Below are 6023 nucleotides of genomic sequence, written 5' to 3'. Positions count from 1 at the left end.
AAGTGGGTTCGCTTTCGAAGTGAGCACTATCACTCAGGTGAAGCTCGATATCGAAATTGTTATTTACAGAATAGCCCTGCAGGACCGAATGGAGTGGCGAGCATTAAGGGAGGCCTACGTCTAGCAGTGGAGTTAAAAGGGTTTATGGATGGATGGATGGAACTATCTTTTTCATATTTTTTATTACCTTTTACTAACCTTCACTCTTTTATCATTTCTTTATCAACCCTAGTGATGGAAACGGTGGGTACTTAAGGGAAATTATCAGCACGTTTGTTGACTATTTCCTTTAAAAGGTACTAATGTATCTTTCCTACTCCAATTTCATGACAGCTTTCTTCAACATATACACGCAGTCATCTGTTCCTAAGGTAAGTAACATAATGCTAAGTTATAGGTAACATCCGACTGATATAGCTACATTTATTTTTTCGATCAACATACACAAAAATATTTCGTTTGGTTGAAGAAGATCTAAACTACAAAAAGGATAAAAATTTAGGCGTGAGTTTTAAAAACGAATTTATAATTCCACATCCACAGAGAGCATCAAATGGCTAAATATCAACAATACTTATGCTAACACATGTGTAGTACACGACTTTTGTTTGCGTGTGACTTGCAAAGTTGGAAACGTTCCAGAACTGCAGAGCCTTTAGAAGTATTTGCAATAATTTGGTTTTTTATTGCCGTATAGCTGTATGGCAATTTAACGCAAAGTAATATTTATAACATGTATGTTGTATTTTATGTTCAAAAACCTTAAAATTATGTTATTAACATATTGTTGTAGGGGTAACGCTAGTGCTTAGTTTAATTTTATGTTTCGAATATTAAATTAATGTGTTTTGAAATATTTCTGTTAGCAGCAAATGTGTTTTTTAACGGTACGGTAATTTTATATATGTATGATTGAAAAGAAAACTGTTAACTTTAAGAATTTCTCTAAATATTAGGTAAGTATACAAAAAAGTTTTTTAACGTGAGTTATTTCTCTGATATGAAACACTTCGTACCTATCTATAAATAAATAATAAATAATAATAGAAAATTTATTAACAATTACACATATTAAAAAAAAAATCTGATGGCGTTAATAACAAATAACTATAAGTTTTAGATTCCTTCGACAGAAAATACCATTCCATATGATTAAAACTTGATCTTATCAAGAAATTATAGAAAATAATTTTCTTTTGTTAAAGGAGATAACTTTGACCACTGCAACGTAGCTCTATTAATTCGTAATTAAATAGATTTCTAAATGTTATTTATTGCATTTTGATATGATTATACATTTTTTAAAAATTTTAAAATTTGTCGACAAACAAGCGTACAGCCCACAAGCGATTACCGTAGCTTATAGACGCTTGCAACACCAGAGGTTATCGCAAGCGCTTTGCCAACTCTACCCCCGAACCTCCTCAAGTTCCGGCCACTTTACTCACCAACAAAAACACAACAGTACTCCAGACCAGTGTCATTTGGCTGTGATCTTGGTTGGTTGGTTGAAGGTATAGGTACTTCCCTAAACGGGCAGCTCCAGATTATGAGCATATTTTGCTGTGCCCTATCTCAAAAATACATTATAATGACTTATATTTTTTATTGTATTACTTACTTGTGTCTTGAGCCAAGCTCTGTAAACTTGTATATTTACATGGATTTTTAAGGAAATAAATAAAACAAAAAATCGCTTTTTTTTACATAGGATAATTATAAGTAAAAAAAAAAATAATGATAAATTGCAGATTATGTTGCATAATGAACGAATTAGGGCTATTTAGCCATTTTTTTCAATCAATTCAAGTTTGTCAATTTTAATTTAATACTATATCAACAATATACTCTAGTACGTTAATTTATTTTTTATTTTGTTTTATTTCGCAATTATAATGGTAATATCGCTAATAAAATAAACAGTTAATATTTGAAACGGTGTAATAAGCGGTCACTAATTCTAGGCACTATACCTAGCAAAGTTACTGTCTAAACTAAGTGTACTGCGGTCGGAGCACTGGCGAAATTATATCACGTTTGAAACATTTGCCTGTTTGTGTTTAATATTTACTTGCATTGTATGCAAGGGCTTTACTTAAATTTCGGACTTTTAACTACCTATTAACTGTAGACTTATACTGTACAGTGACAGTAGCATAATCATATTACTATCTTCTAAGTTCTATGAAAAACAATTGTTGGATATGAATATACTGGGAATGCGTTTAGAAGTATTGTAAGAAAATGTATGTAATTTGTATATTGTATTTCAGTCAGTTGTTACTTAAATAACAAGTATTACGTCTGTATCAACGTAAAACACGAATCATAATACCTATGTAGTAATAAAACGTAAACCATCATTATCATGCAATGCGGTAACTACGTTTTTGAACATAAATACCTAGCTAGTTTTGTTGTTTTTATTAAATAAATAAAATATATGAGAAACTTTATTCAACATTTTATTAAACGGCAAATATTATATAAGGTACGTGTCATTGAAATACAAGTAAAATAGCGTTATCCACAGCTGGTAAAACAGGCCCTGTGTATGCATTTGATAATATTCATTTATATGAAATGATTATTTATTATTAATTATTATTATTTATATGCAATTAAATAAACAAGATAAATGACTTTACAAACATAGAAGAAAAAAAAAAAAACATTATTATTATCAAAGTCTAACTTTACAAACTTCTAGAGAAGTCAAGTCAAAGAGCTATGACGTGAAAAAAAAATATAATCGAATTGACAACCTCCTCCTTTTTTGCAAGTTGGCTAAAAATAACTATAAATATTGTATTATATTAAGTCCTATTCTAGAATAAAGCCTTTATCCACTCTGATCTTAATCAAATCCGTCGAGACATTATTAGTCAAGTATTAAGAAATATGTCAAAGGTAGTTAAATGTAATCTAGGATCTGTATTAGTCTTTAAAGAAGTCTCTGTAGTCTGTAATAAGCTTACAGCTCCAAGATCGAACCCGCTCTAATCGCCTTAGGGAAAGCTTTCCGGTAGAAACTCTCCTACGGTTTAATTAAATTCTATGTACATGAACAGTATATAGATACATTAATTAGTTACGGTCAGTTATCGCTTACAGCGCTTTAGTGAAGCGATTTTTTCTTTAAGTTATAGTTATATTAGTGCGATAAAAGTAATTATAAAAAGTATTATTTCATTACAATTAACTTAATTATGCGCACATGAGGATATAAAACTTGATACCTTTATTTTCATTCAAACAAAAAAGGTATTTTTTTTATAATTAACGTTTGTAATTTGCTAGTAGAGTTATAGCCGAATAATTTTTTTGCTGTAATATCATTAGATAATTTAATTTTGCAGTTGCGTTGTATTACGAATGAAGCAGTGTGTCACGAGTATGTCATTAAAACAATGTCATTTATTTTTTAATTCATATACAACTCTTTCAAATGTAAAGCTACGATACTCAAAGCTACGTAAGGTTAAAGACGAATCTATTGGACAAAACAAAACAATACATATAAAAATGTGTACTAACATCTACTACGTTAAAATTTCATACCACACATACCTATTTAAGGCGCTTATCACGCTATTAAATTTCTTTTTACCTTAAATAGTATTCTATACCAAAGCAATAGAGTTGATAATCCTAAAGAGTAAAATATTTAATTTAGGCCTATTCGTAAACCAGTAAGCTACAATAGACTGAAATAGCAATATAAAATTCGGATCATGCGTACAAGAGCTCTATTAACAAATTGTACCGTAATTTAAACTCTACTGGCATCGGTCCCATGGTGTAATGGTTAGCACTTTGGACTCTGAATCCAACGATCCGAGTTCAAATCTCGGTGGGACCTGCTGTTTTACAATTTTTGATTTTACAACTTAGTTTTTTTTATTTATCGTTTTAATATTTGAAATTTTTAGTACCTACTTAATTCAATAATATGATGTATCTTTTATATATTTTTAAGTATCTTATGGTTTGGGTGCTATTTTATTTTTACAGGCGCTTCGTTTGTTTACGAATGTGGAGCGTGTCTTTGAAGAGTTATTATATTTTATTAATATCTTACGCATGGTTGAAAAAACTTTTGCCTAAGTTCTATTTATCTGCCTTTATAAGAAATAAGACCTCTACAATCTATATAAGACCTACTTCTTTTGTTATTTTTTTTTCATATTACTTTTTTGTAAGTAGTTCCTTGTTAACAGACATTGTATTTCAAATAAATAATATTCTTTTTATAATCTCTCTCTCTCTCTTTAAATATATATAAATGTTTGTCTGAATGTCCTTTATAGAATCATAAACTATGCATTTGATCATGTCATGATCTTCAGCAATATTTTGTGCATGAACACACAAAGGTGACTGAGTTGGTACGACAAAAAAAAAAGCGTAGCAACGCGCGCAGGGTACAGCTAGTTAACTTATATTTCAAAATCAAATATTCCACAAATAACACATATCACTCAATTATTCCTTTATTTTTATTAGAAGCGCTTTTTTAATAACAGCAATATAAGAGAATACATAATATTTTACACAAAAGTCAGTATAAAGGCGGGTACATTAAAAAGATAATGAATACTGCGCTCAGAGGTAATGTAATTGCTGACATTAACGCCGTTTCACGTCAGCAATCGTATCGGAAAATAGATTTTAAAACAATAAGCGCTCGACGGGTAAGAGTGTGGTCGCAGTGTTTGCGATTTTAAAGTTTTTAACTGTATTATAATATAGAAGTTTTTTAACTTTCGTCTGAGACTTTCGTGATCTCAATACATAATATATTTATATGTATTTGTTAGACAACTTAGAAAACATACACTGTAGACATGATAAAAGTTAAAGTAGGTCCTGTTAGAAGGCCACTAACTACTTTATTCAAAAAGATTGTAAGTACACTATGTTGGAAATTTGACATCCGAACTTTAATCGATGTCCGATCTGCTCGGGCCTCTGAGTCTAACTGTTTTAAAATGGAATAAAATTAACAAAGAATATGAACAATTTAATCGCTGACTAAGGATTAAACTAAAGGAAAAATACTATGTGTAATATAAATGCTTATGAAGCTTTTACTACGTCATAAAATGGCATATGACAGTACGTTGTGGCTGTAGTAGCTATTGTGGTGTTTCAATTACACGCTCTCACGACACGCGTTAATAAAAAACTAAGAAAATAATTGTAATTGAAAAATATATTGGTAACATACCACGCCTACAGACACACTGTCCTTTAAAAACTCGTAGCTAAGAGTACCACACAAAAAGGTAGACCATTCAAACTATGTTGAAACATAGGAGACTGATGTACCGATCCCCAAATAGCAACGCTGAGTTCAGTGACTGCCTGATAATAAGTATTATATAGGCGACCTAAAAATTGCTGGTTTTGAGACACACAGGCCAAAGATGTTCAGCAGCGTCTTCGGTGCGATAAAGCCAGCCCTGCTGTCACCAACCCGCTTGCCCAGCGTGGTGACTACCAGCAACACTCATGAGCTCACACCATTTTCGGCGCGAACTTGTGGACGCCTATGTCCAGCGGTGGACTGCGATAGGCTGATGTGTGTGTGTGTATAAATCAAACGAGGAATTTATTTATAGCACATAGGGTAAAACCGGGATAGATGCCTCACTTTTTGAAATAGCCACCTAATTTTAAAAATATGATTTTTATACGAATAATTTTTATTAATGTAGCTAGCTCAATCCTTTATGTTGTATTATGACTATTTTTTTTCAACCTAGCCAATGCAGATTAAGCAGAAATTAGCTTTTCGTGAACCCTTTTTTTTGAGGATAGATGCCTACCTATATGGATAGTTGCCCCCACCATGAAAATAGTGAGTAGGATAGATGCCCTTTAAACCGTGTATACGAAAAACCCAAACCAAATGTTAGGTTAGGTTAGTTCTACTCCTAAAACATCAATTGTCTCCAAGAAACATGGGCCATAGCAATGAAAAAAATTTTGTGTTTTTTTTATATCTTTTAATTGTTATA

At 31.3% G+C, this 6023-nt stretch overlaps 1 non-coding gene across 1 annotated transcript; it reads left to right on the top strand.

Moving 5' to 3' along the window:
* Positions 1-3790: 3790 nt before the first annotated feature.
* On the top strand, positions 3791-3862 carry Trnaq-cug. The gene has a single exon. It is a non-coding gene; the product is annotated as a tRNA-Gln (tRNA).
* The last annotated feature ends 2161 nt before the right edge of the window (positions 3863-6023 follow it).

This window comes from Melitaea cinxia, chromosome 19 (assembly GCF_905220565.1).
Source record: "Melitaea cinxia chromosome 19, ilMelCinx1.1, whole genome shotgun sequence".
NCBI classification, from domain to species: Eukaryota; Metazoa; Arthropoda; class Insecta; order Lepidoptera; family Nymphalidae; genus Melitaea; species Melitaea cinxia.
This window is presented reverse-complemented; position numbering and strand designations above follow the sequence as displayed.